The sequence below is a fragment of the Mandrillus leucophaeus genome, unplaced genomic scaffold (genome assembly GCF_000951045.1).
Source record: "Mandrillus leucophaeus isolate KB7577 unplaced genomic scaffold, Mleu.le_1.0 Scaffold98, whole genome shotgun sequence".
Classification (NCBI taxonomy): domain Eukaryota; kingdom Metazoa; phylum Chordata; class Mammalia; order Primates; family Cercopithecidae; genus Mandrillus; species Mandrillus leucophaeus.
This window is the reverse complement of record NW_012110696.1, coordinates 1,466,616-1,487,371: the sequence shown is the minus strand read 5'-3', so window position 1 is coordinate 1,487,371 and position 20,756 is coordinate 1,466,616.

The following is a 20,756-nucleotide window of genomic DNA, read 5'->3' as shown; positions in this document are numbered from 1 at the left end:
ACTCTGCCCTGGCCCCTCTGTGCACACAGACACGCAGGCGCACGGACACACAGGCACACGTGTGCACATGTCTGTGGGCGTGGGGCACACCCATGAATACATGGCCCCTGGGCAAACATAGTCCTCAACCCTGGGAGGGGTCCCTGGGAGGGGCCCTGGGTCTGGCCCCTGGCAGGGTCTGGGCTCAGTGGGTGTTTGTGGTGCCTGGCAGCGGTGGAGGCCGGGAGTGTGCAAAGTGGCCTGCAGCCTGCGTGATGGTGGCCCAGTTTACTGGGGGAGCCCAAGCCTCCAAGGCGGGGGATCAGGGGTGACTGTGACCAGCCAGCTGTCAGACTGGACCACAGGGGTAGGGACATTGCCCAAAGCCAGCTCCATGCCATGCAGTGGTGTGGGTTGACCACACAACTGTGTCCAAAGACCCAGAGATTGTGGGGACCCAGGGACAGGTCAGTCCCTCCCCACCACCCCATCTCAAAGCATGGGAAACTCAGGCTACTGTCAGGGGACACTTATGGTACCATCAAAAGATGCTCATGTTCTTGTCTTCCCAGGGCTGGGCAGATGACGATGGCCAAGAGTCAGGCAGGGGCTAGGGGGTCTGGGGAGTTGGCCCAGGCCTCCACCTCCTTCCCCCACATCCTCTCTGGCCACCTTGTTTGACTGGGGGATGAGGGAGGGGCCAGTTGTGTCCAAGGTGGCTTGTGTTCTGGAGAGGAAGGGACCCTTTGGGTCCCCCAAGCCTGCTGCACTCCCACCCCATACCCCTCCCTCTGGGCCTCCTGATGGAAGGCAGGAAGGGGGGTTCTCACTTCTAACTGGCCCTCCCCTGGGCCCTGGCCCACCGTGCCCACCTCTCTGCCTGGCTGGAGCCAGTGCCAGCCCTTGTTCCCTGGACAGCCGGTGAGCGCTGGAGGTGTTATCTCTGACAGGAGCAGAATGAACTCGTCGCGCCCAAAGCAGGTGTCGGCGCCTGGGATGGGGCCAATTGGAAATCCGACCCTGCTCACCACCCCCTACCCGCTGCAAACCTGGCGGGGCCGTCCCGGGAGACGCAGAGATTAGCACGGCTCCTGTCCTGTCCCTCCCCAGCAGATCTGCCCCAGATATGGGCAGGGGCCAGCATGCAGGGGCTGGAGCCACCTCCAGAGAGAGATGGGCTCTAGAGGTTGGGTCAGGGCCGAGTGGGTCAGCTGGTTCTCTGGTGTTGGTCTCCCATTTGCCGGGTGGGGCCACCCCTGCAGCATCTGAGTCTGTGGGGGCCCAATCTCAGATCCCAGCTCCCTTCCTGCTCAGATGGCAGCGAGATCTGGGTCAGGGTGGGGGCCGGGAGGGAGGCACGTTCAGGTTGGTTGGCTCACCCGGCTGTTCTCACACCGGCCTCCCTCTGGGCATGCCGGACCCAGACCATCCCCAGGGGGTGACAGTGAGCTGCCAGCTGACTGGCTGCTGGCCTCTGCCTGCCATGACCTCCACGCAGGGCCCTCAGGTCCCACCTCCCACCCCTGCTGCCCTCACTGGCCATGCACTTCTGCTCTCAGACCCCCGACTCAGCTGTGGCCTGCTCTGGGGAGCCCTTCTGAGCCCTCCACCCCAGGCCTCAGCCCCACCTCCCCTCGTGTTCTCATTGCCTGAGATGGGCCTGTTGGCCCAGATGGAGGCTCCCCTCTGCCCTGTGGCGCTGTGCATGGGGTGCGGGCAGCTGCCAGACCAGAGCCCGTGTCTGTTCTGACCCCTCATGGCTCAACGTGGGTGATGGGGAGGTGGGCCCCAGGACAGGGGTGAGGGGACCTCAGGAGGCATCTTCCAGCAGGCACAAATCCCAGCAGGTGCTCAGCTCGGGCCTGGGACAGCGGCTCTGGGCTCTATGGCTCCTGAACTCGATGCTGGGCTTGTGGCCCTCTCCTCCGGGCCGGCTCTCCACGCCCAGGTGGACAGCTCCCAGGCCCTGCGCCATCCTCTGGTGCGGCTCAGCCAAGCCCCCAGCCTCACCTGTTGCTGGGAAGGCAGCTTCAACTTCTTGGCCTTCCTGCCTCCATTCTCCTCCATTCAGCCTGGGCTGGTTCCTGAACCCCACGTCCTGAGTCCTGATCGTGGGCACTTCCCTTGGAGAGAGGCCCCTCGGGCCATGTCCTGGCTCAGGGAAGGGTGGGGGTGTTAGGTATGCCCCTGACTGAGGTTTTTGACACGGTTGTGTGAGGCTCTGCTGCAGCCTCGTCTCCAACTCCAGACCTTGGGGATTTGCCCGAAGTCCCCAGGCTATCCACCTGCCTGCCCTTTCCTCCCTACCCAGCCGTATGCACACGGGGGCCTGGCCAAAGCAGCTGAAGCTGCAAGAGCGTCCAGCCTACGAGGCCACGGCGGCCTCAACGAGGCTGTGTCTCCCAGACTCGTCCCTGGGCTCAGTGCAGCCTCTTGGCCAGGAGTCCGAACTGTGAGCCCCACTGGCTACTATGGGCCTTTTCCAGCCATGAGGGAACCCAGGCCCCAGAAGGAGGATGGGTTTCTCATTCTGCCCAGAAGAGGCTCAGGGTGGGCCAATATTGTCAAGAACCCCACCTTACGTGGGCCGCCTACAGATGCTGGCCTGAGCGTATCAGAAGGACAGAGCTTTGGTTTTAGGAAGGTGCCTCTTGGGCCACGTCGGAGGATGGGGCTGAGGCTGCCAGTGCTGTCGAGGTGGGCCATGGGGTCAGGGCAGAGGCTGCAGCCCTGGGGTGTCAGGCTATGTGAGGGCAGGCCAATTCTGAGCAGGGGGGGCTCTTGGTGGTCTGTGGCCCAGTGTGGGGGGATGGGGGGTCTACCCTATTCATGGCAGAACAGGGTGGCTTGGGACCCAACATAGGTCACCCAAGGCACAGGGATGCTCCTCCCACTGCAGGCCAAAGGAGCACTGGTGCATGGGATAAGTAGACCCCACATTGGCGGGTTTTCCCCTGAGGTCCTTGGAGGGGTAGACCTCCAGACAAAGGCCAAGGACCAAGTGCAATATCCCCCAGAGGGAGCTGCCCTTTGGGGCTTAATTAGGAGCACCTGGGCACTAGCAGGCCGGCCCAAGGGGGCCTCTGATATGGTGGCTCACACCTGCAATCCCAGCACTTTGGAAGGCCGAGGTGGGAGGATCACTTGAGGCCAGGAGTTCAAGACCAGCCTGGGCAACATAGCAAGACCCTATCTCTTTTTTTTTTTTTTTTTTGAGATGGAGTTTTGCTCTTGTTGCCCAGGCAGGAGTGCAATGGCATGATCTCGGCTCACCGCAACTTCCACCTCCCAGGTTCAAGCGATTCTCCTGCCTCAGCCACCCGAGTCGCTGGGATTACAGGTGTGCACCACCATGCCCGGCTAATTTTTTGTATTTTTAGTAGAGACAGGGTTTCACCATGGCCAGGCCGGTCTTGAACTCCTGACCTCAGGTGATCTGCCTGCCTTGGCCTCCCAGAGTGCTGGGATTACAGGCGTGAGCTACCGTGCCCAGCCAAGACCCCATCTCTAAAATAAATAAATAACCCAGGGGGCCTCTGAGTTCTGAGTTCTGTCCATGCCCATAGCCTCCAGCACTCCCTGTGGGACAGCCCCCAGCTGGAGATTTGGGGTCCCGCGTGCCCTGCACCTCACATCCTGGACAGTGGGGCTCCCTCCTCACCCTCAACCTGCTCCTCCCATGGTGTCCCCAAGTTTCCTGCCCTCACTGCCACCCTTGCTTCAGAGACCACAGTCACAGTGGCTGAGAGTCAGCCAGAAGTCCGGCTGCCCTGAGCCAGCCCACAAAGCCCATTGGCCGTGGATGAGCGGACACTGGACAAACAGCCACAGGCCCCATGCTCCAGCTGGGCGGGCCAGGCCACTGACATGCCCACGGCTGTGTCTCCGCGGCCCATGAATGGACCGTGTCTGTCTGGACAGGCGCCGGGGGCTGGCAGGCGCAGTGCCTGGGACACAGTGGACAGTGCTGGGTCAGCGCTACTCGGCTGCCCGGGGCAGGTAGAAGCCTCCCACCCCTTCCCGACCCCCACTGGACCAAGGGCCCAGGACTCAGCAGCAGGCCTCACCACACACGCGGGGGGCTGTCCGCTGTGCTTCAGGGCTCCAACTGCCGCATGTGCCACCAGGAAGTCCTCCAGGAAAAAGACAGCCCCTGCCTGCCAGCTCCCTCAGGCCCAGGCAGCCCCAGGCTCTGCGTGAGTCAGTGTGCAAGTGCAGAGGCCAGGGCTGTCTGCCTCGAGGGAGTTCAGACTGTGGTGTGTGTGGGGGGGATGGCAGTGAGGGGCAGCAGGGCTCAGCCCCAGTCCTTCCCCTTTTCATAAATGTGCTTCCGCCCCAACAGCTGATCAGTCAGCAAACCCATGTGGCTGGGCCTTCCAGCCACACCTGGGCTCTAACTCTTCCCGCCCTCACGGCCACCACCTGCTCAGGTCAAGGTGGTCTCCTCTCGCTGGGACCCATGCCCACCTCCCCCCGGCATTGGAGCCCCTGTCCAGCAAACAGTCTTTTGAAAACCTTATGTAGGTCACATGCCTCCTCCATCAGCCCCCTGAGCCCCCATTTCACTCCAACAAAAGTCTCAATGGCAGCTCGCAGTGGCCTCCTCCCCTGTCCCAGGGGCCACTCGGCTGCCAGCCCGCCCTGCTGTCCTCAACCTTGACCCTGGCCTCAGGGCCCTTGCAAGCTGTACCCTGGGTCTGGGTGATGCAGGGACCTGGCCACAGCCCGTTCACTCGTTGTCTCTCAGCCCCACCCTCACTGGCCATCGTGTAGGTGGCCGGGGCCTGGCTGGCCACGTGAGCGCAGCACTGCCCGAGCGAGGATTGCATCTGTTATTCACCCACAGTGCTCATCCAGGCTGGGCTGGGCGGCTGTCTGCTCACAGGCGGCTGCCACTCCTGGAGGGCATACAGCTTGCTGGGCCTTCCGGGCCGGGTGGGCAACAGAGCCTGCAGTCCCCTCCATGGGCCTCCGGCCCAGCCCCCCCATCCCACAAACACACACACCAGACTCTCCCCAAACACGAATCCATTTCCATTTGTACCATTGATTGTCTGCACAGACAAAGGCCCCTTTCAGACATGTCAGAGGTTCAGCAAATAAATAAATGAATGAAGTCCTGGCAGAGGAAGGGGTATGGGATGGGCTGGGGGGTGGCCAGCACCTCCTGTAGGTGGCCCAGCCCTCAGAGGGTGCCTGAGCTGGGCAGATGGCCCAGGGCACCAAGGGATGGGCCCCCACCTAGGTGGCTGGAGTTGTGTTTGGTGGGGTTTGGAGTGTAAGAATGGAAATTGGGGGTTTTACATGCTCCTGCAAAGGTGAGGCAGGCTCTGGAGTTGGGGTGCCGGGTGATACACCCTGGCTGCTGTGGGAGGATAGACTCAGAGGCCACAGGCCCGGGCCGAGCAACGCTGGGTTGACAGGTCCCTGTGTGTCCTCAAAAGCTGGGAACATCCCCACGCGCCCCTTCTTAGGGTTTCGGCTTGGACTCGGACCCAGGGACCTCCCTTAGTCCAGGGGAGTAACCCACCTGGTGCGTCTGAGCTCCACAGTGTGTGAGCTGGAATGGGGGCCCCTATGAGCTGCCTTCCGGGGAGGAGGCTAGAGCTTCACCTCTCTTCCTGAGACCCTCCAGCTCCACAAGGCTGGAGCTCAGGGGGACATGTGCCCCAGGAGGCTCCTCCCAGCTGTGCCTGGGTCAGACCCCCTGAGACCCCTGTGCTGCCCCCAGCCTGGGCCTGAGGATGCCTTAGGGGTAGGCCCAGGGTCCCACCCCAGCCTCTTCCACCAAGGGGGTCGGGGTACCCAGAAACTTCGAGTGTGGCCCTGAGCTCCTTCTGCTCCACTCCCCATCCTAGGCTCCTGGTGGCTGGAGTGGGGCCCTTGGGAGGGTGAGGGCTGCTCTTCATAGACGGGCAGGACCCAGCTGGTCTGGGAGACTGCAGACCATGGGTGGGGCTCCCCAGTCAGGTCCTAGCACAGGCAGGGACTATGTAGGGGTTATCCATTGTCCTTTCCCCCAGGGCAGAAACAGCCAGAAAGAATCTTAGCTGGGCAGCTGGAAAAGGGGGCTGGCCAGATCCAGGAGGACTGCCTGGAAGAGGGGGCTAGGGAAAAGGCCTCCAGAGGTGGCTGGGCCTGATGGGAGCTGGGCTGGCCGGCTGCAGGGCTGGCCACTCCAGTCCTGCCCAGCCAAGCCCCCAGGGCAGCGCTGACTCCTGGCCATTCTGGGGACAACAATAGCAGGCATTTAAATTCCAATTGAGTCGGCCAGAGTGGCCGCGGGCGTGAGAACGGGAGCCCCCACCCCCAGCCAGAGCCCCGCCCGCCACATTCCTGCCTCCCCGGAGATGGCCGTGGCCAGGGCCGTCGCCAGGGGGCCGGGAATGCGGCGCTCAATGGCTTGGGACAAGGGCCCATTGAGCAGTGACGGCCAGGATTGAGCTGTCAGTGCCCCCCACTCGGGACCCCTCCTCTGTCCCTGCCCCTCCCCCCAGCGTTACTGGTGTCAGCTGCTCCAGGGACCCTGCTGATACCCTTCTGGGCTGGGCCCTGAGCAAGCATGGTCCTGGGGTCCATGTGACTGACCGCTGGCCTCCACCTCACATGCCCTCGCCACCTGGCAGCAAAGGGGCCTCCCGCTTCACGCCTCTCTTCTGCCTGAAGCCCCAGGGGATTCCCAGTGTCCACAGGCATCAGAGGCCGTGCTTCTCCAGCCACAGGGCCAGCTGCCTGCCACCCCCCTTGCACTGCTTGGTCCTCCTCCAGCCCAGCCCTGTTCTGTGGCACCCAAGAGGCCTTGCCTGGCCATCACCCACCCTCACCAGCCCCAGAGGGAGGGACCCCTTTTCCTGCTCTGCCCAGCGCCTGCCTCGAGCCTGGCACTCAGGGGCACCTACTGTATTTGAGGAGTCAAGGTTTTCATGCAGTGTGGCCCCCAGGACCTCAGGGCATGATGACCTCAAGAAAGCCTGTAGGAAGTGAGGGTGAGAGGAGGCATGGCAGTGGCCCCTTGTCCTGAACCCGCTCGAGCCCCGTGGTCAGAAGCCCATGCCAAGAGGCCAGCCCAGGCCCCCCGAGCCTGCATCCCACCTCAAGCCTGGGTCTCCCTCTCTCCTCGGCTCTGTGATGCCTGCCACAGACCAGGGCCCATCAGTGTCCATCTCCCACCCAGACAGGGTCCCCGCCAGCCCTAAGCATGGCCAGCCCAGCATGCTTTGCTCAGTCCTCACACTGTGTCTGGGCACAGCCAGGGCAGGAGCGTGTCAGGAGAACCAGGGAGCCTGGCCTGGGATGGGGTGGTCCCCAGGCTGGCCAGTGACAGGAGGCATAAAGTCCTCAGCTGCTGGGGCCTCGCTTGGGAGAGAGCTTGAAGCTGGGGGAGGCTGGCACCACGCCCGGGGGACAGGTGTTGAGGGGCCCACCTGGACATCTCCTTCCACTCTGCTTGGGAAAGGAGCTCTTGCCCCCGTCCCCTGACCACCTCGATGGAGGGTGCCCTGGCGTGGGGAGAAGGGAGCATCCATGGCTGGAATGGGCAGCCTGCCAGGCCTGCTACCTCCCCCAGCGAGTGGCAGGAACCCCAGACAGGCCCAGTGACGGGCCGAGGGGCAGGACCTGGGCTTCCAAGTGCTCCCAGGGAATGGGGCCCGGGACTCCAGGCAGCATCACCCGCTAGGCTCAGCCTGACCATCCGCACGCTCAGGACCTGGCCCAAGCACTGCTGAGATCCCTGGAGCAGGGCCCCATGCAGGGCTGACGCACCAGCCTCCTGCACAAAGTGCCCAAGAGCCCCACCTCCAGCCCAGGCCACCATGTGGCCTTCGAGGACAGGGCCATGGCCTATGGCCCAGATGAGCCTCCAGGGCCGGGAGCAGCCCCTGACACCTGGGAGGTGCTCACTGGGTGGCTGTGGATTGAATTAATTAGTGAAGAGCGAAGGGTCAACGCCTGATTCACAAGAGTCCTGTGAGGGCCGGTGGCCCGCAGCACAGGCCTCTGAGGTCCCCAAGCCTGGCCCTCGCTGCCCTGGGGTTCGGGGAGCACAGGCCTGGAGCAGGGCCCTCTGCTGGCCTCAGTCTCCACACCTCATCAGCTGGGCTGGGCATGGGGCAGGGCCCGTGGCCAGGCCCTAGGGTCAAGGACAGCTACAGGAGGTTCCTCTGGGAACTGCCTACCCCTCGGGGCCCCAGCTGGCCTCAGTCTCGCTCTGGTCCAGGCCCAGGTACCACCCTAGGAGCTCACATGCCCCGAGGGGCTGCCCACCTTTCAGCCTCCTCCCCAAACCCATGGGGTCATCTGATGCCTCCAGGCCATTGTGGAGGCTGTGCCTGTGGTCAGGAGGCCCACACCTGGCGGGCAGGGTTTGAGAGTAGACGGGAGGGTTGAAGAGCCCTGGGGGGTAAGGTAGGGCGGTGGGGAGAGGATGCAGAAAGAAGGTCCGGGGAGCGGCCAGGGGAGGGTGGAGAGCGAGGTGGTCAGAGAGTTGTTCGGAAGCCCTAGCTGTGCTGAGCTGGCCGGGAGCCCAGGAGCCGTAAGAGTCCCCAGCAGGTGGAAGGCTGAGGTGGAAGAATTGCTTGAACCTGGGAGGCGGAGGTTGCGGTGAGCCAAGATCGCGGCACTGCACTCCAGCCTGGGCAACAGAGTGAGACTCCGTCTCAAAAAAAAGAGTCCTGAGCAGGAAGGGGACTGAGCCCACCCAGGTTTCCATGGGCCCTAGATGGTCTGAGAGAAGGCACTGAGGAGCAGGCGCCAGGGCGAGGCTGCGAGGAGAGAAGGGACTGAGGAGCAGGCGCCATGGCGAGGCTGCGAGAGGGTGCTCACGTCCAGTGTGGGCAGCAGGGCCCGGACCTCAAGTGGATTTTGAAAACAACACAGCTCTAGCAGCGCTGTGAGCAGGGCTGGACCCACCACAGCCTCACCTCGCTCCCTGCGGCCTGGCCTGTGCCAGCTCCTGAGGCCCAGGTGGCCCTGCTCAGTGTCTCTCAGCTCTGGGGTCCCTTGGCAGGCATGGCGTCCAGCCCAGAGCTGGTTATGAGTCCCCCGTGGCTCTGCCCTCTCCACTGCTCCAAGGCACATCTGCAGGGTGGGGGCCAGAGTCTCAGCCCTGGGAGGGGGAACATGGGCACAGATGCCAAGGGTGGGGGTCGAGCCCTCTGTCAGCCCACAGAATCCCGCTGCACTGCTCTCTGCTGAGCATGGGGCACCTTCTTTCTCTCTTTGCCCTGCCTGCCGAGCAGCTCAGACCAAGCCAAGGGCCCAAGGGCGGTAATTCTCTCTCCCCAGGTTCTGCAGTGTTTTTTTTTTGTTTCTGGGCCTCAATAAATCTGATGTATAGGGCTGGGGGCGGTGGCTCACACCTGTAATCCCAGCACTTTGGGAGGCCGAGGCGGGAGGATAATGAGGTCAGGAGATCGAGACCATCCTGGCTAACACAGTGAAACCCCATCTCCACTAAAAATACAAAAAAAAAAGCCAGGCGTGATGATGGGCACCTGTAGTCCCAGCTACTCAGGAGGCTGAGGCAGGAGAATGGCGTGAACCCGGCAGGCGGAGCTTGCAGTGAGCCCAGATCGCACCACTGCACTCCAGCCTGGGCGACAGTGAGAGACTCTATCTTTAAAAAAAAAAAATTACAATAAATAAATCTGATGTATAAAAGCTGTGTCTTCTCAGAAGCTTAAAGCTCCAACTGGGCATGGTGGCTCCAGCCTATAATCCCAGCACTTTGGGAGGCCAAGATGGGCGGACTGCTTGAGCTCAGGAGTTCGAGACCAGCCTGGGCAACATAGCAAAACCCCGTCTCTAAAAAAAAAAAACAAAAATTAGCTGGGTGTGGTGGTGCTCGCCTGTAGTTCCAGCTACTTGGGAGGCTGAGGAGGAAGGATGGCTTGTGCCTCGGAAGCAGAGGCTTCAGTGAGCTGAGATTGCACCGCTGCACTCCAGCCTGGGTGACAGAGCCAGACCCTGTCTCTAGAAAAAAGTAAAAAAAATACAAAACACAGGACGCGTACAGCTCCACCGTGCCAAAGCTGTGCAGGGTACACGTCTCTCTGTTCCCAGCCCTGAGGCCTGGATAGGATGAGAGGACCCAGCCCACTAACCCAGTGCAGCCCCAGCCCCGGCAGAGTTACCACCCAGACCTGCAGCCCCGGGCCGGACTAGGGGTGGGGCAGCCCTGAGCTGGGCCCATGCTGTTCACAGGAGCCAGCTGTCTGCTGTTCGACTGGAGTCCTGTCTCTCACAGAGTCCCCGGTCAAGCCTGGGTGCCCTCTACTGCCCGTGAGCCACACAGCAGGTCTGGGGGCTTCCTGCCGCCTCTCCTGAGCATGCGGCCCCACAGGCGTGCCCGCCTGGGCAGCTGCTCCAGGGTCTGGGGGCAGCCCCGAGGCGACGCCCAAGCAATAGCTCACAGCGCCTTCCAGAAGTCTCCAGACACTGAGGCCTCTCCTCGCAGACCTGGTCGCAGCTTTATTGCCCCCACTCTATGGATGGCTGCATGGGTGAGCCATGGCCACGCAGGGAGCCTGGTCCTCCGGGCTGGGGCCGGCCCTGAGATGGGACGCACAGTCAGGAGGTGGGTGATGGCCGAGGTGAGGGGCTCGGGGAGGGGGCCGGTCATGGCATCAGAGCCGGGTTACTATGGGGCCTGGCCATTGAGGACAAACGGGGTGATGACAGCAGGGCCCCAGGAGGGAGCCTGCAGCCCATGACATTCAGAGCAGAGCATGGGAGATGTAGGAAAGGGGGTCACAGGACCTACCGGGTCTTTCCGGGTGTACGGCGCCGGCAGGTGCCCAGGGCCTCCGGCCCCTCGTCTGAGGGCAGGGGAGACAGGTGGTGGGGGTGGTGCAGGGCGGCTGGGTAGAACCTGAACAGAGAGGCCCTGGGGAACAGGCTGGCTGTCGAGTCTCCACCTGCCCAAGCTGATTTCTGGCACTACCAGTTCTGTGAGCTCCACAGTAGCAAGCAGTGGGGTCCTTTAAGCTCCCCAGGCAGAATGCCAGGTCTGCACCCCTCACGGGCCTGCATGCATGAGCCGAGCAACCTGAGTCAAGGGCGTCCTTAGGGGAGGGCATGTGGGGCCGCTCTGGGGGTCCTGCCGTGCTGTGCTGGGGCCACAATGTCAACGTTGCAGGGCAGAAAGGTCCAGTCGCCTCCCTGTGATCCCTGGACAGGACCATTTTGTCCTGGGGGAGCTAAGGGTCTTCCAGCAGTAAGGGGTGGGTGGGCAGAGGCAGGGATGGGGGTGGGATGGGGGTCTCTTTGAGACTCACCAGCCCCTGGTTTTGGAGATTTGCCCTTCCCCCTGCTCTTCAGTGGGGTGGATCCGGGAGGACCACGGAGCCAGCAGTAGCTGGTGGACCAACCCTGCCCAGCAGGCACACAGATTGCCCCAAGGCAGGGCTGGAAGCCCAGGCAAGCCCAGGCCTCTGTGGGGCCAGAGAGGAAGTGGGGAAGGAAGAACCTCTGTGGAGGGAGGTGCCCGCCCTTGGACTCGGCTTGGTCTGAGTTTCCTGGCAGCCAGGGCGAAGAGAGAAGGTGCCCCAGACTCAGGAGAGAGTGGTGCAGCAGGGTTCTGTGGGCAGACGGAGGGCTCAGCCTCCACCCTTGGCACCTAGGGTGGGGGTCGCCTGCAACCCGTCCCTCTCTGCAGTCCCTACCCTCCAGGAACCAGGTTAAAGGCTGGGCAGGGGTATGGGGACCAGGGCTTCAGTCCCAAGGTGCCTGTGACATTGTCCTGCAGTTCCTGCACTGCCAGGAGGATGATCCTTGAGGGCTAATGAACCCCACACGGCCGGGGCGAGCCTCGAGGCCAAGACACAACTCTTGTGGAACCCTGGCAGCTTCTCTGAGGTGGCCATGTGGACGACGGGGGTGTGTCCTGGTGCAGCAAGCTGGGGGTTGCTTGGGAGGGAGGACGAGCTTGACCCAAGGGAGGGTGCTTGATGGGCAGTCCTGAGGTGCTCAGCCAGGGAGGGGCTCTGCGTGATATGCTGTGCACTCAGGGCAGGGGCTGTCCTCCCGAAACTGAGCTTCTTCACTTGTCTTCTGACTCACTTATCTCCCCGAGCCCCGGAGATACAAGGATCACAGGCCGGGGCCCTTTCCTGAGCTGGCCAGAGCTGGGCAGGATACTTTGGGTACGCAGCTTTTGTGGGCTAGCCTGGAAACTGGGCTATCCTGGACACTGCACTGGCAACAGGTTGTCTGGAGCCAGGTCAGGGCACGTGGGGCTGGAGAGAGCCCTGAGCCAAGGCTGTCAGCTGAAGCCTCTGACACTACTTGTATCCCTAGGACAATCACACGTGTGGGCACATGCGCACGTGACCATGCAGGCACGGGTCCGGGCACCAGACTGTGCTGCCACCTGAAGCCCCTGCCCTGGCTGCGGACGCCCATTTGGCTGGGCACAGCAAGGCGGCGGCCTTGGCACAGGGATCCTGCCCAGCCTTGCTCTGACCCAGTTTTCCGTGCCCAGGCAGGCGGGTGGCACTGGAGTGGGGGCTCCAGAGCTTCTCTTTGGCAACACCAATCCCTGGGTCCGAAGCAGCTCCGCAGGGGCACCTGGCTGGCTCCATGTGCCCTGGGAGTGTCCTCTGAGAGGGTGGGTGCACCCCCTGGGATGTGACCACCCAGCCTCAGTGGTTTCACATCCTGGAACCAGTGCCATGCCCCTGCCTTCTGTCTGTGGTCCCTAGGCACACAGCTGCCGCTGCCTGAATGCGCTCTGCCTGCCCTGCCTTCTGCCTCTAGATGAACAGACCTGTCATCCAGGGACCGATCCCTGTGGCCCTCCACTCTAGACCTGCAGCCTGCTTCCTTGCCCACTCCTGGGGGTCAGTCACGGCCTGGCTGGAGACCAGATCCTTGAGGGGTGAATTTGGGGTTAAGCCTCAGAGCCATAGGGCCTGGGCAGACCTCAGAGGACATCCCAGAGAAGGGAGGGTGGAAGGTCCCCATGGGCAGGGAGGCGCAGGGAGCAAAGACTGCTGGGAGTGGGGAGGGGAGCTGGGCAGGCGGAAGGGCGGCCGTGGGAAGCCAGCCCTGGCCTGGCTGGCCTGATAAGCTGCCCCTTTGATCCGCACTGAGGCAACACAGACCCCCATCCTGAGATAACCCCAGGCCCGGGACCTGAGGCTCTGGTCAACCCGCCCTCCCTAGTGTGCACTGCCCTGCCCCTCCAGCCCTGGGTGGACCCTGGCCCTGACAGTGACTGGTCCTTGCTCAGTTGCAAGCTGGGTGGGTGCAGTGTGAGCCCAGGCCTGGCAGGCACTCCATGTGCCCCCACCCCAGGACCTGCTGGTCCTCACCCTGCCCTCAAAGCCTCCCCAGCCCCAGTCTCTGTGTCCAGCTCTCTGTCCCCTCTGGTTGGGCACGGGCACCTCCCCCGCCCCCCGGTTCCCATCCCCTTCACTGTGCCCCTGGGAGGCCCCTGAGGCCCCCACTCCCCAGCTGGAGCTCAGCAGGTTTGAGGCCCTTTGGGCAGCCCTATCTGACCAGGGCTATGGTGTGGCACAGGTGTAGGCACAGGTGTGGCATAGGTGTGGGCACCAGTTATATGTGGGGTGGGTGCGCACTGCCTAGGCACTTTCTCCCGGACGCCTGCCTCTGCCTGGCTCCGGTCAGCACCCCCATGCCCTCAGTCCCTCCCCTGCCCAGGTCAGTGGACAATGAAGCTGTCAGCAGACCGGGGCCGGGGGAGGCAGGCAGGCGTGGCGGGGGAGGGAGGCCTCAGGAGGCGAAGATGTCTCTATTAGGGGCTGCAGACCTTGCTCCCACTGTCCTGCCCAGCCCTGGGGCCTCCGAGAGCTGGAGGCAGAGGTGGCCCCAGGCTCGGGGCAGAAAGGGGAGTCTTGTCCATCAGGGCCCCAGTCAGCCTTGGGGCTGGGTCCTTGGAAGGGCAGGCCCATAGATGGAGGAGCCCAGAGCATGGGGCTGGCCACAGGTGGTCAGGGAGGGTCCGAGTGTGGCTGAGAGCTGCGTAGGGATGAGGTGTCCAGGGTGCTGATATCCCAGCCCTGCCGGCCTCCTAAGGCACCCGCGGCCCGCATCTCCCTGCTGGGCAGAAGCAATGGGGGACACTCTACCCAGTGTCTCAGCACACCTTCGGTCAACGGCTGCTAGGATATACCCCAACTGTAAAATGGAGCAGCTCTGTGGCTTCAACAGACACCCCTCCCCAGTGCCTGCGGCTGAGCTGGAGTGGTAGGAGGGCTTCCGTGGGAGCAGGTGGCAGGAAGCACAAGGGCTGGGGGACCTGCAGAAGCTCCGCGCCTCCGGGAGGCTGGGGCCAGAGCAGCCTTCTTGCAGGGGCCCTGGTTTCAGCCCTCACCCTGACTGCCCTGCTGGATCCAGGCAGACAAGGCCCCACATACACCACAGCAAGGGCCCAACCCGCCAGCCAGGCCCTCTCCTTGGCAAGAGGCAACTTCTGTTGTTGACAGAAAGGCCAACAGCTGGGCTAGGGGAGGTCTCCAGGGACCAGCCACGCCCCACTTCCTGGGGGCTGGAGAGGACTGGGGAGGGTGGCCCGGGGTCCGTGATCATCAGGGCCTGGCCTAGGCCTTCTCTCCCAGATTCCCCCAGAGCTGGAGTCCCCAGAGCCATGCCCCTTCCCTGGCATACCCAGGTGCCCAGGCCGTCTCCTCCTGGACACTTGCGGATGTTGCCCCTGCTCTCCCCACTGCCCTCTAAGCAGGCGTGAATAGTCCCTCACAGCTTGGGAGACTGAGGCCCCCAGCAGGTGCCTCTTACCCAAGACCTCGGAACCGGGCGAGGTCCTCCGGGCCCACCAGGACCTGCCTCAGACATCAGGCTTTGCACTTGCAGCCCCACTGCCAGGCCAAGGGCCTCCAGCTGCAGCCTCTGCCGTCATCTGCCAGGTTCCGGGGCTGAACGTCAGCGCCCTGTGCCCCTGCTGAACGTGCCGGGTGGGGGCCTGGCTGGAGACTGCACCTGGAGGCAGGGCTCCTGAGGAGGCTGCCCAGGGAGCCAGAGCCAAACAGCTGCCTCCTCTAGTCAGCCCTTGCTGGGGCAGCGTCCTGCAGTGGCTGGGGGTAGGGCGGGGTGGGGCAGGGCTGCCGTCCCTCATGCTGCTGGGCACCTGGTCTGGGGCAGGGGGCTCCGGCCCATCGGTCTCCCTAAATACTGTGGTGAAACCCCCACCCTTCCCAAGCTCAGCTGAAACCTCCCTGGAGCAGGGCTGTCGAATCAGGCCACTGAGCGCCTCCTGCTGCCTGCGGCCCTGTGCCTCAGTTTTCCCACCTGTCAAGTGGGGGTTGGTGATGCGGCTGGCATGAAGTTTCTGTCAGGAGCCACCGGCACTCCACACCTTGCCATCCACCAGTTCTCAGCCACACAGAGTGTGGGCTTGCCACAAGTCAAGCCATTTGTGGGGGTGGGGCCATCCCCACGCCCTGGCTGGGCTGAACGGGATCTCCAGCCTCTCATGGGCAGCTGCCTGCTGGGCCCAGCTGGCCACTCTGGACTCTTGGGCCCTGGCCGGAAGCACCACTGAGGTTGTCCATGGCTTGGGGACGGGTGAGCAGAGGGTGGCCAGGTGAGGCCCTGAGAAGGGACTCTGGCCGAGGCTGGCCAGGTGACAACCAGAGTGGCGGGCAGGGCTGAGAGGAAGGGGCATCCCGAGGAGGGCGGAGGCCGCGGAGGGAGGAGGGTGTGACGTGGGGTTGGACCGGCGGCCCCGAGGCCTGGATTCCTAATTCAGCCGGAGCCTGTGGAGTCGGGGCTTGTTTATTCTTGGCAGGAAGGCTGGTGCTGGGGGGGCAGAAGTGGGGAGTGAAGCCTTTTCAAAAAATAATAATAATAAAAACGCTCATTTAGAAGGCTCCCAAGGCGTGCTGAACTCCAAAAGGGTCTTAGAAAAATTGCTGAGAAGGTTTAAGTGTAAATGGACCCAAAACACCATAATTAAATTTCCCTTAAATTTACCAGAGTTTGGGGTCAAAGAAAAAATAAAACTTAGAGAAAATACACTTGAGGTTTCAGGCCGATGCCAAGTGCTCAGGAAAATAGACTCTGAGCTGCTCAGCGGCTACCGGCCTGGCCCCGCCATCCTGGGAGCGGCCCAGCCTTAACCCCTCCCTGGCCAGCCCTCCGCTGCCCGCCCCACCCACCCCTGCGGGGGACCCCACCACCACCTCCTGCTGCTTCTACACGTTCGAGCAGTCCTCCTGTGCCAGCCTCCAGGCAGGGAACTGGCACCCCCCACCAATCCCAGGCTGGGGCAGGAGCCCAGGGGGAGCCTGAGTGTTCACCCCCGCCCCCATCCCTACACCTCTCTCGTGTCTGCAGACAGCTCTGGTTTCCTTTCTTTGCTCATCTGGGAGCAGCCACATTTTCCAAACCAAAGTCAGAACTTGAGGTCTAGTGGTCTGAGAGAACCAAATGGCAAAAAGGCCAGAATGTTTGAGCTGGGACTGTCCTGGCATATCCAAGTCGACAGCCTCCCAGCAGCTCATGATTCATGGTGTTACCCTTTTTCCTCAGCCTGCCAGGAAGCTCAGAGCTAAAATTAAGGATCTTGCTAGATTCGTTGGGTTAGGGATTTGGGAATTTTTTCTTCTTCTTCTTCATGTTCTTTAAAATTTTATTTCTGTCATAATGAGCAAATCAAGGTTTGTTTTTTTAACTTAATACTCTTCAAATTCCCTGAGAATAAATTTAAAAGGCAAAGTCAGGCATGATGGCACATGCCTGTACTTGGGAGGCCGAGGCAGGAAGATTGCTTGAGCCCAGGAGTTCAAGACCAGCCTGGACAGCATAGTAAGACTCTGTCTCAAAAATAAAATAGAAGGCAGAAACTACGCATAAACTGTAACAGTTATGGCCCCACTAACAGCCCAGCCCAGTTCAGCAGGGCTATCCAGGGGCCCCTTTTCCTCCATCCCTGGCAGGGCTATGCCAGGTGGCCTGTCCTGATCCCTGGCACCCAACCCTGTGCCCTGCCAGTGTGGAAGGGCACTAGTGGTTCCTGGGGAAGGTGGTAGGAGATGGGGAGCTCCCAGGGGAGATCGCATGGCTCCCAGGGGTCCCATGGGCAGAAGGGACTTGATACCCCCTCGGGACCTCCGTGTCCCCTGTCCTTCCACTCAGCCTCATGGCAAGGCCGAGGGAAGCTCCCCGAAGCAACCCCTGCCCTAGGCCAGGTTCTGATCACAGAGGGGAGCCGGGCAGGAGGCTCTCTCTGGCAGCTCCCCTGCCCTGGGTTCCAAGTCTCCAAGCCTTGGCCTCCCTGCCTGCCTCCCTGTCGGGAACGGCGGCAGCTGCCTGCCCGGAGCACTGTGGAGAGCAGGTGGTGCGGAGCTGAGTCTGTGCTAGGAACGTCCCCTCTGCCGAAGGCGCCTCTGCCATTTTCCGAGTACCTGCAAGGCAGGCATAGGAGAGGTGGGTGTGAGCAGGGCCGTGGGCAACCTGCTGAGGCCCTGCACCCAGGATGGGCCTCCCTCCCAGGCACCCTCTGCCACTCACCCACACAGGACCCAGCAAACCAGGCCACCCAGCTCTGAGTCACCACTGGGGCTGGGCTGGGCCAGGCCGTCAGCCCCACGTGCCACTTGCCTTGGCCCCTGCCTCCCACGATCACCTTCAGGGGGGAACCCCTGGGTGTGGGCCTCAGGAGGTGGGTGGGGGTGCAGGGGGAGTGGGTAGGGAAGTGTAAACTGAGGTTCAGCAAATGGGAAGTTCCTGTCCAACCAGCACCTGCTTGGAGCCTCCTGCACATGCGGACCCTCAGCAGGCTCCCCCAATCCTCACCTGCCCTCCCTGCCCCAAGGGCCCCAGAAGGGCCTACCTCATCAGGTGCCAGGAGAATGAAGCCGGATAATATTGCAAAGGGTCTGTGGAAACGCTTGGGCAAGGGCGCTGTGATGAAATCGTGGCTACTGACGGCTAATGTGCAGAGAGTCACCGAGATTCAGGAGTCGACCAGCCGGCTTGGCCTCACCTCAGTGTCGGGGGAATGCTACCTGCACCTGTGGGCTTGGAAGCAACTCATTTGAATAATCCAATTATTCAGACAATACTAAACTGAGCTTTCAGGCAAGACCTCCCTTGGCCCTGGCAGCCCTGGGGCAGAGTGGCCAGCAACTTGCTGGTGGCCATGGTGGCACTAGGACCCCGTGAAAGCAATTTGGCAAAATTAGCGGAGTCATGGAAATGCTCCTGCCCTTCGACCTAACTGCTCCCAGACAGTGCCACTGGAGAAGCCATTCAGAATGTGGAGGGCGCCAGAGGAGGCAGCTGCCACGCAGTGCATAGTGGGCAGAACGGCAGTCCCCAAAAGACATGGTCATGTCGTCATCCCTGCAGCTTGTGAACCTGACCGTATTTGGAAAACGATCTTTGCAAGTGTAATTAAGGTGAGAATCTTGAGATGGGGGGATCATCTTGGATTATCCAAGCGGGCCCTACATCCAACGACAAGTATCCCTATAAGAGATGGAAGAGATGATGTCAGAGTGGGAAGCAGAGGCTGGAGCAATGCGGCCATGAGCCAAGGGACACCTGGAGCCCCCAGGAGCTGCAAAAGGCAGGAAGGTCCTCCCTGGAGCCTTTGGAGGCAGTGCAGCCCTGCCTACACCTTGATTCCAGACATCTGGTCTTCCAGACTGTGAGAAAGTAAATTTAAGTCAACTAGTGTGCAGTAATTTGTGAGGGCAACCTAGAAATGCAGGATGCCACTGAACGAGGGAGTCCCAGGCTGCAACTGGAGGGAGAGGTGGTGGGCCGGGGTCAGGGCTGCGGGGATGAAGGGAGGGAGTGGGTCTTCAAAGTGCTGGGTCCCCAGTCCCTCCTCCTGCCAGCACTGCCCACTGGCCAAACCCACCCAGAAGCTGGAGACTAAGGGACCCTGAGAGATAGGGTCTGCAGGATCAGCCTTTCAGGGACAAATGGGAGAGAGACTGGGGTAGGGACACACGGGAAACAGACCCCTACTGGGCATTTCTGCCAAGGAGAGGATCCTGGTGGGGAAGAAAGCAGAAAGCTATGTGTCCACAGATGCATGGATGCTCCCCTCCCAGAGACCAGGGGCCGTGGGTGCAGAGGGAGCCAGTCCTTCTTGGTGGTAGTGGGAAAGGAGCCGACTGCTCCACTGAGCCCTTCTACCTACAGAAGGGGCCCCGCTCAGCAGCTGTTCCCTGAGGGAGACCTGCCCCATGCATGAGCTCCTTCCCACAGTCCCATTCAGTCCCCCAGGGGGAGGGGCAAGACTGTGAGGAGATGGCCACACGCATCCTGGTGCTTTCAGAACCTGATGACTTAGCTGGTTAAGAGAGCTAAGGCTGGGCCCGGTGGCTCACACCTGCAATCCCAGCATTTTGGGAGGCCAAGGCAGGTGGATCGGTTGAGGTCAGGAGTTCAAGACCAGCCTGGCCAACATGGCGAAGCCCCGTCTCTACTAATGATACAAAAATTAGCTGAGTGTAGTGGTGCACACCTGTAATCCTAGCTACTCGGAAGGCTGAGACAAGAGAATCACTTCAATCAGGGAGGCGGAGATTGTTCAAGCTGAGATTGTGCCACTGCACTCCAGTGCGGATGACAGAGCGAGACTCCCTCTCAAAAAAAAAAAAAAAAAAAAAAAGAGCAGGGTCAGTGTGCTGCTGTGCCCTGGGGAGCGGTGTCCTGGGAGGGGCCTGACTGGCAGTGGCCTGGGGCTGTGCTCTGGAGGGGGCTGGACAGTGCACTTGGAGGTTAGTGAGGCTGGGCCCCAAGATGGTCTGGGGACATGGACTTGGCCAGAGCAGGAAACAAGGGTGGCCGAGGACAAGTGCTGAGCCACCAAGTGGGCACAGAGGGGTGAGCATGAGGGCTCCCTGGGAGCAGAGCCCTTCCAAGGCCCTGAGGTCAGTCCAGGGACACCCTGGCCTCTGGGAGCTGCAGGGTTGAGCTGTGCATGGGCTGGGTAGGGTCAGCAAACAGCCAGTCACTGAGGGGCTTTTAGCGCCCATTTTCCTGATGAGTACATCTAGTCCTGGAAGCCACAAGCCAGGCGGGCAGCAGACCCGGCCAGCCCTCCCCCCAGCTCACTAGGTCCCATGGGCCCCGGACCCCCTTGGGCTTTGCCTGAAGATGGGAGCAGTTGGCCTTTTCCTTGTGAGGGTGGACACAGAACCTAACAGTCATGTGGGGTAAGGGGACCCAGACACCCGCAGCGTCCCCCGCAGGGCAGTACCTTCCCCTCCTGGGAACCCACCTCACCAATCCCAACCCTCCTCTGCTGGACTCTGAGCCCGCCGCGTGGAGCCTAGAACCTCGGGCCAGCTCAGGCTCTGCCACCAGCTCTTCGTCATCCTCCCTCAGAGCCGGGCTGCGCTCCCCAAGCCAGGGGTCTCCAGCCCCTGCCCTTCATTCTAGGCCGGGCAGGCAGCCAGTCCCAGGCCTGTGTCCTCCTGGGGGGCAGGGGTAGGGACCTCTCGGGGCCGGGAACTCAGGCGGCTTAGGTGCATGCGGCTCGGCCCCAGGTTAGTCAACGCAGCCTCTGCTCCTCGCCAGTCAGGTACGCAGGCCGCGCCGGGCTGCCCCAGGCCTGCGGCGCACACCGGAGGCTCGGCCTGGAATGCCGTCCTGCCCTCCTCCACCTGAGGAATTCCCGCTCACACCACAGGGTTCAGCTCCGCGGCATCTTGGTGACGCCTCCTGACATCCCGACCCCCGCCGAGACCTCCCCTCTGAGCTCCTGAGCACAGCCTCAGGGGACCCGAGCTGCGCGCTGTGCAAACGGAGGCCTGCGCTCGCCCTCGGTGCGCCCCGTG